A 12,277-nucleotide genomic window follows, 5' to 3' on the forward strand; every position below is an offset into this window, starting at 1 on the left:
AGCATCGGGCCGCCGCACCCCCACAGGCAGGCACTGTGCAGCTCCTCTCATATGTTTTTTCCAGCACCTTTTTGGGATGTTCCTGTTTCTGGCCCTTGGAACTTGTCTCTGAGCCTGTTGGGCAGCCCCAGACAAAGGTCTTGGCCCACCATGCTGCTGAGTGCCCTTGGAGGTGACAGGAGCATGCCAAGCCTGGCCTAAGCATGTGCCCAGGATGCAGAGGGCTCTGGGGTCTCCTGTCTTCAGGATCTTGGAGCTGTGAGCTGCTGGTTGGCAGAGCAGACATCCAGCAGAGCTGCCTTTTTGGTTCTCATGGAGGAGAAACTAAGGGAATGTCTCAGCAGCCTCTCGAGAAAGTAAATCTGTACTATAACCAGGTCTACTGAAGACTCTGCTCCCCTTCTCCACATCTTTACTGTATTTACCCAAGGATTTTGGGCTTTGTCTAAACAACAGCAAGGACAATGACATGCAAGTGTACTCCTGACATTGAATAAGGCACCACTGGGAGAAAGGTCTCCAGCATTAGTGCCACAACACTGTTGTTCTGCTTTGAGTCAGAACTGATGACACCATGTAGACGCTGTAGCTGTTCTCTGTTGGTGTACCAATATTTGGGAGTACTTGCAGCTACAGGGAGAATTTCCTACCAAGGAAGACACTATGATTCTCCTTGGAGCTGGATCACACAGCTTTATTGGTGAACAAAGTGAATATTTGTCAAAGCGCAGCTTTGACAAATGTGAGGAAATTAAACTGAATTGAGCACAGAAATACGTAGTTAGTTTCTACCAACTACAAGTACTTTTTTTCCCCTTTTCTTAGCATTATTGTTACTGCTAAGTTATCAAATTCTATCTTTCTTGTATTTAATCCACTTCCTTTTTTTCCTGTGGCAATTAAGTGAAAGCCACCTGTGTCTAAGGAACTATTATAATTCATACTTTTGTTGTGGAACTGGCTGTCACAGGATTTTGTCAGAATTGTAAGATGTCTCAGGATGGGATTGAAAACTCTTTGTTCCTGGGCACCCAGGAATATGCTTATTCCTGGGTACTTTAACAAATGTATTTCCATAGTCCAATATTTCAGTGCAGGAAGATTTTTAAGGCTTCTCTTGGCAGATGTTTAGGATGTATAATAAAATGAAGAGTCACTTTGCCCTTCACTTAGACATCTATTGTAGGCTGCAAGTGGGGACAGGATGCCCTAGCAGCAGTTTTTAATTTGATTCAAGAAAGCTGCTTTTGTGTTCATAGCTGAATGGTGCCAGCCCATTAATTTTTTACTGCAATATATTCCTTTCCTGAGTTTTGTTCTATTATGGCTACATAGTTTGAGCTGATATTACAAGGGACTGTCTCTGTGTTCTGCCATCTTTGGATATTATAGAATTCTTCTGGATGCAGACTTGGTATTTAAATTTTTATATCAGTTTCTCTCAGTACTATGGCTCTTTCACAGCCAGGATACTGCATGGATTTTCATAGCTCATGGATATTTGCTACTGCAATAAAGCAGGGAATAGTCTTCTTCTAGTCAGGAACAGTGGTATTATGATATTTCCATATTCAAAGTACAAGAAATGGATCTGCTTCTCTTTCCTCTGAAACAATCAGCTAAAAAAAAAGTAACTTTCCTCCAGGTTTGGTTTGGGTGTAGTGCAAAGAACGAATGCACTGGAAACAGTGATATCTGTCAGCATTTCCATCATTACTCAGGCCATCAGATCAAGTGGAACTGACAGTCTGCTGAAAACTGTATAGGTATATGGAAGCTGCTTAAGCTGCTTCTCAGAATCATGTGACCAATTTTGGTCTCATATTTCATTTTTTTCAACACCAGAAAGGAGCAGAGGAAATTAAAGGACACAGGACGAAAAAAAAAACCCAAAACCCCCAAAAATAAACAAACAAACAAACAAAAAACCCAAACCCCAACCCCCCCCAAACAAACAAAAAAACCCCAAAACCAAAAAACCAAACAAAACCCAAACCAACCAAACAAAAAAACCCCCACAAACAAACAAACAAACAAACAAAAACCCCCCGGCAGATTTTGGCTTTAGAAAAAGATAATATATATATTGGTGACATTTGTTAAATTAACAATGAGGGTTCAAATAATTTCTCATTTTTTATTCAGATATAATCTCTCTCTGTGATGTCCCTAACATTTGCCCTGTCAGGCTGAAAGACCAGGTGTCAAAAAAAAATTTTCTGGTTTTGGTTGCTCCATGTGGTGGGATAACCATGCTGTGGACCCACAGGAAATCCCCAGTTATTTCACAGTCTTCCTCCCATTGTACCATCTTCAGTGCGTTAGAAAACACATGTTCATTATAATTCTTCTTCCTTATGTATGGTTCATCTTTTCTATGGGTACTTGAAATAAACTGATTCTGAAGCCTTTTTGAGAAGGGAAGAATAATATATTTCTTTTTGTATTTGATTTCTGTAGCAAAACAGATAAAAAAAATTAAAACCTGAGAATTAGTGGTATGTCCCTCTCTTTGTGCTTCATTACATTACTATGAATTATCCTTACTGCTCAATTCCCCATAATAAATTAATACTTTTCATGACAGAGACTCTTTCTCTCCTCCCCAAAACATAGACCCCACTGCAAGATAGTCAGTTAAGTTTGAGTTTTGGCCTTTGAGATATGTTGCAGAAGATTCTGAAATAACAGGACATCCCAGTTGGAAATGTAAGATTCTTAGTTTCAAAGTGCTTGAAATGAACATTTTGAACTCATACAAAAGCTTTTTCCAGAATTTAATTCAAGATTATTTATTCTTCCTGAAATGACAAGTCTGTGTGTCAGATTTCCACTTCTAGTACTTTGGTCATTCAAAACCATTTGCTTGGAGATTGTCCTGCCAAACTTCAGCCCCCTTCTTCTTTTCTGTGTCCCTTTGCTTGTCCTTCACAGGATGTAACCACAGCTCTGCTGCTGAGAGGATGCTCTGCTGTCGCTTCTATCCTTATGCTGTACAGAAGAGGTGATTTTCTAGAAGCATATGACTGAACTGGGTTAGGGAAAGTGTGCACTCTGCATAGGAAAACCCAGATCTGAGGTGCTAAGCCTCTCTTTCAGCCTTTCTAAAGTGCTTTGTCCATGGCCTTCCCGGCAGCGATAGCTCCAACACCTGCAAACATCTTCATGAATCAGGGACATTTAAGAGACCTATCTTTTGAGTGTGATGGTGGGGGAAAAAAAAAATTAAAAATAAGCAGGGGAGCTGTGTTGGGGATCACAGTGTGAGCCAGAAAAGCATAGGGGTGGGAGGAGAAAGTGTAGTCAGCTATGCAAGAAAAAACTTGGAGTAGAAAGCAGGCCACCAGGACCACAAATGAAATGGGATTTTGGGCAGCCTGCTGCAAACATAACCTATTCACTTTTCAGCTACATCTGCAAAGACCCCTCTTTATGGACTAGGTCCCATTTTATGTTAACCAAAGAGTGCACAAGGTCTCCAAAACTGGAAGTGCCAGCTTGCAAGAGTTAATGAAAAAGACTGGCCAGTGGTAATTCCAGTGTAGAATGGCCAAAGAACAATAAGAAAGTCTGTACTGAGTTACAAGAAGAGTCTCTGGGTTGGGAATCAGAGGGCAAAAGAGACGGTAGAAATCCAGTCATTGACAGAAAGCTCTGTACATGGGAAAATAGGCAGTGCACAGTGAAGCTGTGTTACCACTTGCCAAGCTGGATGGCTGATCAGATCTGTCACCACTAACATCCTTCAAAGCTCTTCCTATTTTCTCTCTGCCAGGATGTAAGCTGGGATCCCAAACTGCTTGCTCAGGGAAGAATCTGCACTGCTACTTCTTGCAAGCACAAAAAACACATGAACTCTGCTGAAGAGCAATATGTTTTTGGGAATCCCTTTAAACTTCCATTGTACCTATATCTGTACTGCAGCCAGGGCTATTTCTGGCTTAAAGGAAGAGGTAGTATTTTTCCTCTAGCCTGCTATTAGTGTTTTTTAAGTGACTGCTGTTTTTTTTTCATGAGGAAACTTCTAGATTTCACATAGCATTTAATATCCTTTCATATTTTGGTTCAGATCCCCGCATGGACCACTTGATAAGAATATGTTCTCCTTGGCTTTAAGAAGGCAGACACCTCTAATTCTATACCAGAGGACCCAGATTTCTGTTCACTCTGAGAAGCTCAGCTGTAAACTCTCCACGTCTTGTGGCTGCATCTGCGTGTGCACTCTGTTTTGTCCTTAGAAGACAGAGCATCTGCATTAGCTAAGTTTGTTCTAATGGTACACATAGGTGCAGCTGTTCTAAAGGCAAACAGAGTACACTAGCCCTCCTCACATGGTGCTTTTGCCCGTTTTGCCTTGTCCAGCTAGTGGCTTTGCTGATTGGAGCAGCCTAGATGCTTGACTGTGTTAAGTCATCTGTGAGGAAGTGTGAAAGAAAATGGACTTAATTAAGACTGAGGAATATTTTCCTTTGTGAATTTAATAGGTCAAAACTGTTTATAGGGATAAAAATAATTTCAAGGATATTTCCCATGAGACACTGGACAGTGGCTTTAGGCAATGGGAGAGACACATTTCCTCCTCCTTTGAATTTTGCTCATTTGATGAAGTTTCCAATTCTATCTTTCTGAGAGCAGTTTGTAAGAGCTTAGTATTCACATGGAAGGCTCAGCATGTTCCTGGTGATGCCTGGTCTGAAGGATCTTTGACATTTTCCTATAGTTGCTTTTTTAAGATTTTTCTTTTACCTAGATTTTTTTGTGATTGATGTGGAATGACCACATGTACTTATTCCATCTAGATCACTATTCCAGTCTGCCTTGTGCCAGGGCAAAGACTGTAATATATTTTTCAAAATTATTATTTCCTCTTCTCTGTGCTTGTAGTACTGGATCAGATTCTACCTTATAGCTGTGACATCAATAACATCACTCTACCCCAGACTGCTCATGGGAAAGTCTCTGTTGCTTTGAGCTCTTTGTTTCTGGATTAAGAATAATGGCCATTGGATTAAGAACAATGAGTATTTTTAGTTTCATTATGACAGTAAGTGCTGCTTCGATAGTTTCTGTTCTCTTCCACTTTCTAATTTTTTGTTCATTTTTCCACATTTTTGCTGAAGCTTTCAAAAAGTATTTGCCACAAAGCATGGCTTCCAGCCTAATTTCTCCTTCCCAGTAAAAAATTCCTTTATTCTGGCATGAACTGATTAAACAGTGCCCAATGTCAAGTACCACTGATGTTTTGGAAAAAACCCATGAAATCAGAAACAGGGAAATTATGCCTGTTTTTGACTCTTTGGATAGCTCCAAGAAGCATTTATGTTTTTATATTTTGTTAGACAGAGCACAGCTGAAATAGACAAAGCAGTTTAAGTTGATTTATCAGATGTACTGGGTCTATAATAAAGACCTTGCTTTCAAACATCTGACGATGTTTTTTGTGTCAGAAGTAGTCCTTTCATTGTTGAGCTTACACCTGTACTCAGTGATTTACAGGACTGCATGTACAACTGCTTCAGTGCCCTCAGACTTGACTGACAGATCTTTACATTCCAAACTGTTTAACTTGTACTTAGGGAGAAACAACCTGCACTTGTAAACACTCTTTCTATAGCAATTTCCATGATTCAACTTGTACCTCCCAACCTTCACAAGAGCACTACAAAGTCATATAGAAAATAAAAAGCATATAAAGCAGAAGAAGGTATAACACTTTGAAACCACTTCTTTCCTGAGGTCACCGTGGTTTCCTTTCAGACAGCTCTCTAAAGAATGCTCAGAAAATGTCTGTGAGTTTAATCAGGTGACTTATAGAGAGATTTTTTTTCTTTGTCTTAAATCATGTGTAGTCAGAGGTCCTTTCAAGATTAACCAGCAAATAGCTGTGAGGATGCTGTGAGGAAAACAGACTGTGAGGATGCTGTGAGCACACTAATGAAGAAACTCTAACAACAGAAAGAGGCAGAAGTTGAATTGTATGGATTGCTGTGTGCCCTCCCATATCTGTCACTGCAAAGTTAAAACTTTGCAAGGAGTTGAAAATAGAAGTGCTAGTTATCATGGACTGGCAGAAAGCTGACAGATAAAGCTTTGTGATTCCTTACACTCCTGCTTCCTGAAGGAGAGATCGAAGGCTGTCTAATGATGTTACATGAACTTAGGACGAGGCATTTAAAAAGTCAAAATTATCTGTATGTCCTTTGTGTGCTTCTTTTTCTTGTTCCCATTTGATGCTAATGTCTATCATAACCCTCACACTGACAGAATAAAATGCACTTTAAGCCTTCAGGCCTTATGAAGAACAAAATTGCCTCTTTGAGACAAGGCACTTTAAGTGCACCACTCCCTACAGAGTGGCAAAAATAATGAGCAGATACTGAAGTACTCAGGATTGCTATGCACTCTGCCAGCAGCTGCATATTCCCAGGAGTTAAAATTGCATGTACATCATATGAAGGACCGGTAACATGGATTTTCAGGTGTGGGGACAGATATTCATTAGTAAATACTATCTGGCAAACAGCAGAAAAATTGGAAGGTGTCTCATATTTTCCATTGCAAGTCAGTGGAGGGGACAGAGAGTACGACTTTTAGAGAGGTGTCTGAAGAAAAAGAAAACCTCTTGATCAGCCTGTGAATGAAGATGTGAAGGGGCACTTGCATTGCCTCTACATCTACCTGGACATTTCAAGAGAAAACTGGTCAATTCTCTTAGTTTTTATCAAAGAATATCCAAGGGGTTGATTGATTTATTAAGTATACATAATTATTGAAGGAACGATACATTCAGAATCCAGACTGGAGCTTCTGTGAAGGATTTTATAAGTGCATAATGACAAAAGGAAGGCCAGTAAAAATGTGGGCCTAGTGCTGAATGAAGTGGGAGTCCTGCTGAGATTGGACATTGTAAAACTTGAGTACATAATGCCTTCCTAGCCCCAGACTTTACTGGCAAGACTGGCCTTCAGAAATCCCAGGGCCCAGAGACTGGAGAAACTCTGGAGGAAAGAGCATGGCTGAAAAGATCAAGTCAGAGAATATTTATGCAAACTGGGCATAGAGAAGTCCATGAGTCCTGATGTGATACATCTGCAAGTACTGAGGAAGCTGGCTCAGCACTGTTGAGACCACATGAGTGCTGAAATTGGGTTCCATTTGTGGAATCACCAGTGCAAGACAGATATGGACATACTGGGGGGAGTCCAGCAAAGTATCACTATGGCATTAAAGGGACTGGGGCATTTCTCACATGAGGAAGGATTTAGAGAGCTGGGACTGCTGAGCTTGGAGAAGAGATGATTCAGGAGGGAATGTTATCAATGCATGCAGAAGCCTGAAGGGAGGCTGGAAAGAAATGAAGCCAGGCTCTTTCCAGTGCTGCCCAGTGAGAGGTCTAGAGGCAGTGGGTGCTAAATGAAACACAGAAGATTCCTCTTGAATACCAGGAAGTAATTTTTCAGTGTAGGGCTGATAAAACATTGGCACAGGTCACACAGAGAGACTGTGCATTCTGCCTCCTTGGAAATCTTCAAAAGCCACTTGATGTGGTCCTGGGCAACTGACTCTACCTGGCCCTGTGTGAGGAGAGGGAGCTGGACATCCAGAGGTCCCTTTCTACCTCAGCCATCCTCTGAGTCTATGACGCTCTTATCAGCATTACAACAGATAAACTACTAAATATGACTAAGTGCTTTCCAACATCCAAAATAATAACCTCCAAAAGCCCACATCCCCTCCACGTTCACACAATTACATGCAGTTCCCTCCAGCACTTTGGACATGTGAGTTTCATGCATTTCCCTTTCCTGGCAATGTGATTCTCCTGCCACGTTTGCCCTCTGCACTGCAGGAGATATAGACAATCTTTTGGGGGGCTTATGCTGCTCCATAAAGCCCATATATGCCCACTCTAGTGGCAAAGGTGCCACATGGTCCCTGTGCACGGGGGTGGGCTTGCATGCCATCGAGCCCCAGCCAGCTGCAGTGCAGTTCTATCAGTGGGGAGGCTGATCTTCCAGGCTGTGGAGACGCCTTCGTCTGTGATGAAGGGTGTGGTACCAGCAGTGCTGTTTCTTGCAATGCCAAACTTGGCCTGATTGCTGCTCTTCCTCACTGCTCCCCTCCAGGAGGGCTCCCCATCACCACAATTTCATGCTCCTTTCCTGCTTTTCTATTTGACTCTCCCAGTGTGCAGAAGTTGCTTGGTAATCTGGTTATGGTTTGATCTGTCTGATGGTCATCCTCCTCTTGAACGCTGGGGTACAAGCCATTTCAGGCAATTTTGAGTGTGTCATGTGCACACACAGTTTTCACTCACATTTTCATGTTACCAGTTTTACTAGGAAGGGGGGATGGGGTGTGAGCCGTTCTCACAGAGAAAATACAGAGAAGACAGGTACAGACTTTTTCTGGATGGTGAGAAAATAAAAGATGGTGGCCATAAATTTACAGGAAATCCTCATCTGATGTGTGGAAAAATGTCTTTCCCTTGACAGCTGTGCAGCCCACAAGAGAAGTGGGGAGATCACTGAAAGCATCCAGTGTTTTACCGGAGAAGTCCCCAAGCAAGCTTATCTAGTTGACCCTGATTTAAGCAAAGGAAGAGTACTGGAGAGTGCTGGAAATCTCCCCCAGCCTATGTTCTTGAGTAAATGGCAAATATGTGGAAAATGTCAATGTTGTGAAATATTATTCTACAGCAAATGATAGTGATAGGTCAAAATATTTTGATTCTGCTTAAAAAGCAGATTCTCAGCATTTCATTTTAGAATTAATGTAATATTTGGGTTTGATTTGAACAGAGAACTCATACTGTCAAACTCATCTCTGTGCAATGCTGCCAAAACACCACATTCTGCAATTCTGCAAATAAAGGTTCTCAAGATACATAATGCCCTTTTCTCAGAATAAGGTACTCATAATCCAGGTGGGGAACCCAAATCAAACAGTGTAAGAGAGACAGGGCAGAGTAACAAGCAAACTAAAGGTCTGAAGGGTTGCCATACTCATACAAAAACAAATAGAGCAAGCCAGAGCTGGCTCAGACAGAAAAAATTGTGTTGCTGATTAAAACCAGAACATTTCCATGTTGCTTGGAACACAACATAAGAGGCAATTTTTATATTTTTTTTTAAGACAGCGATATGAAAACAGTGTTTTATGAATAATTGCACTGTTTTTTCACCTTCCTTGATGGAAAAATCCTGAGTATATCCTGCAGTATATCCACCACCCTCTTACAGTGTTTATCATAAGTGTCATAATTTTAAAAGCTCAAATACATTCCAACTGTCTAACAAGAACTTGTAAAATATCACCATCAGACCACATAATACATAAAGTGTTCTGGGCTTCCAGTCTATTGGTAATTATTAATGCCTCCAGAAGGGTTGTGACCTGATGTCAGGATAGATTTGTCAACACAGAAATCTTTCCTGTGTTTTTAAAGCTGAAATTGAAAACTAGAAAACCTACAGAGCTTTTAAAAAGCATTAATTAGCACTGAATTTCTCACTTTACTGGAGAACTTTGCAAATTGCTACTTGACACAAATGTGAGCCAACAGGGAGAGTAGAGTCCCTTTCAGAGCTGGCATATATGTTAAATGTAATCTGCACAGTATTTAGTCTTCCAAAATCCCTTGTAAAATGTTTTTCAGCATTTGAAACTAAAAATTTGACATGTCCTCAGCTAAAATTAATGGATAAAGCGTCACTTTCCCTTTCTGAAATCTCCAAAAATATTTTACAAAAATAAATTTTTGCTGCCAAGTGGTTACAGGGTGTTTGTTTTTGTTGTTGTTGTTGCTTATTTTGTTCCTGTTAGTTTGTTTCTTTATTTTCTTTTGTGTGTTTTTTTTTTGTTTGTTTTAAAAAGCACTCATTTATTCATCATCTTTGTATGAAGACTTTGCTTGCAGTAAAAAACGACCTTAAAATTCTTCATTCTATCTTTTAAACCATAAAGTCAATCTCTGGTGCAATGAGTGCTAACCCTACCATAAGGAGTTGGTGCTTGTTTCACAGAAATTCAGCACACTTGCTATGCATGGATCTCTGCGATGCTTTGAATCTGCTAGATATTGTCTCAGTAATGGAACTGAACCAGAATTTTCTATTTATGGGGAAAGTCACTGTTGCAGAAGACCTCTGACTCACACAAAAACGAACTAGAATTTTTAGCTCAACATGTTGATGTTTTGCTTTCTTTCTTTTAGGATGCAATCTAGGAGAATTCAGAGTTGCCCAGAGAGGATTTCCATATAATTCAATGTATCAATCCTCCAGCATTGCAGTTAGCACAACAATATTTCTCTGAATGCCTGCTGAACTGTCTCCATGTATATAATGGGAGAGGTGTATTGATTGTCTAAGGATAATGTGAGGCACTTTGTCTCCCTTCCTAACTTTCTTGAGCAGAGATATTCCTGTTTACTTGGAGTTTAGAACAATTGCAAAGGACGACTAAAGGCAATCCTCTCAAACAGTAAGACCCTGTCAGCTGGAGTCTTCTGCGAAGAGGAAGCAATCTATAGGTGGTGTGTTGTCATTGTGTAACCTCATGCATCTCTTATTCTCCAACCCTCCCTCCCTCCCTCCCTCCCTCCCTCCCTCCCTCCCTCCCTTCCTCCCTCCCTCCCTCCCTCCCTCCCCTCCCTCCCTCCCTCCCTCCCTCCCTCCCTCCCTCCCCTCCCTCCCTCCCTCCCTCCCTCCCTCCCTCCCTTCATCTCATGGATGTCTGTGGCTTTGAAGATATAATTGTATCTTAAATGTACGGCAAAACTGACTAAAATACTGTCTTTTGTAGCAACATGCTCATGGATTATTCTAGGCACTACTGTGTTTTGTATTTGAGGCTAGCCTTTTTCTCAGACCAGTGTTTTGTGCTGGATGTACCCAAGATGGTGATGAAGTGTGAGCTGAAGTTTGCATGCTGGCTGCCTTGTGGGAGAAGAGGCTTTGTTCTACACTGCTCATTACCAAGGGCCCTTGGATGTCCTTTATGCAGTGCAGACAACTGTACCAGTCTGGCATTTCCACATTGAATATTCCTCACACTTTCAGGGCATGCTGAGGTTGAAGACGTTTGGAGAAAGTTTATTTCTAGTAGTCTATCATCTCTTAGGACATTTACAAGAATAAAAGTAAAGGTGTGGCACCAGCCTTGAGGACCCAGTGAGCTTGTTCTTGCCTCTTGAGTAGTACTGCTGGAAGGGAAAAGCAGTACCTTCTGCTTTGATTGTGCTGTGATGATCTTGCAAGGAGACAAACCTGGCAAACTTTGTTTGGCTTGGTTACAGTTCCATTTCTGCATTGGGAAACACATGGTTCATACCCAGGCTTGGTGTGGTAGGCATGAAGCTAGATCCTTTACAGAACATCCAGAAACCCTTCTGCACCCAGATCTTGTATCTTTTTGGAGCTAGCTCCTTTTCTGAGGTGCGAAAGAAATGCAGGATACAGAGGGGTCCTGCAGCTGAAGATGATTTCTTCCTGTAATGCCTAGTCATGTTAACAAGTCTGGAAATGCAGATATTTACAAAAAGAATTGTATCTATTTTTGCCCTTTTGTGTCAAGAAGCCCTAAGGCTGTTCAGATGCTCTTTTATCTTCTCTCTTGCGTGACTAGCTAATGGTTCTTACAAGGTCACAAGGAAATGGAAAGCAGCTGTGCTTCTCTTGGCTAAGCATTGAGACATCCTGAAAGAGACACGTACGTGGTGTTAGTGGCATGAAGAAAGATGCCACAGGAAAATGAACACAGGAAAATATGAATCCAGAGGAGAATTTCTAAACAACTCCATGGATTCTGACTCTGATGGTTAAAAGGTTTCCAAAACTGCATTATCATTTCATTATATGACAACTACAGGGGAAAACAAAGGTACACAAAAAAATGGTCTGCTGCTGTACAGCGTTTTTTTTGATACCTCATTTATTGCCTGTGACTTATAAAGGTCTTCTGCTTAATTTCTGGGTCTGCAGAGAAAGATGGATATCCCTGCCTGAAGAGAATGCCATTGTCTTTCTCAGGCTGCTGTATTTCTCTGTAACTTCAAGTGAATGCAATTTTTCTTAGGCAAATATTGAATATAAATATAGAAAACCCATTCAATGGACATAAATTTCATAATATAATAAATACTGAAGGTAACTACATTTGATAACATTTGGTCAAATGATTTACATCTCTTCTACATTTTCAGGAACTGGCTAAACATGACCTGTGAAAGGCTGTTTTGAAAAACCTAGCCACAGTGGCTCAGGAAGCATCAGCC

General features: G+C 41.0%; 1 long non-coding RNA gene across 1 annotated transcript in view; it reads left to right on the forward strand.

The window, feature by feature from the left end:
- Positions 1-10,595, forward strand: part of LOC146424615 (uncharacterized) — a 56,526-nt gene extending 45,931 nt beyond the window's left edge. Inside the window, exon 3 of the long non-coding RNA XR_014846721.1 lies at positions 10,217-10,595. This is a non-coding gene — a long non-coding RNA (uncharacterized LOC146424615). The remainder of the gene's footprint in view (positions 1-10,216) is intronic.
- Positions 10,596-12,277: the final 1,682 nt, after the last annotated feature.

The sequence above is a fragment of the Lichenostomus cassidix genome, chromosome Z, assembly GCF_008360975.1.
Source record: "Lichenostomus cassidix isolate B80296 chromosome Z, HeHo_3.0, whole genome shotgun sequence".
Taxonomy (NCBI): domain Eukaryota; kingdom Metazoa; phylum Chordata; class Aves; order Passeriformes; family Meliphagidae; genus Lichenostomus; species Lichenostomus cassidix.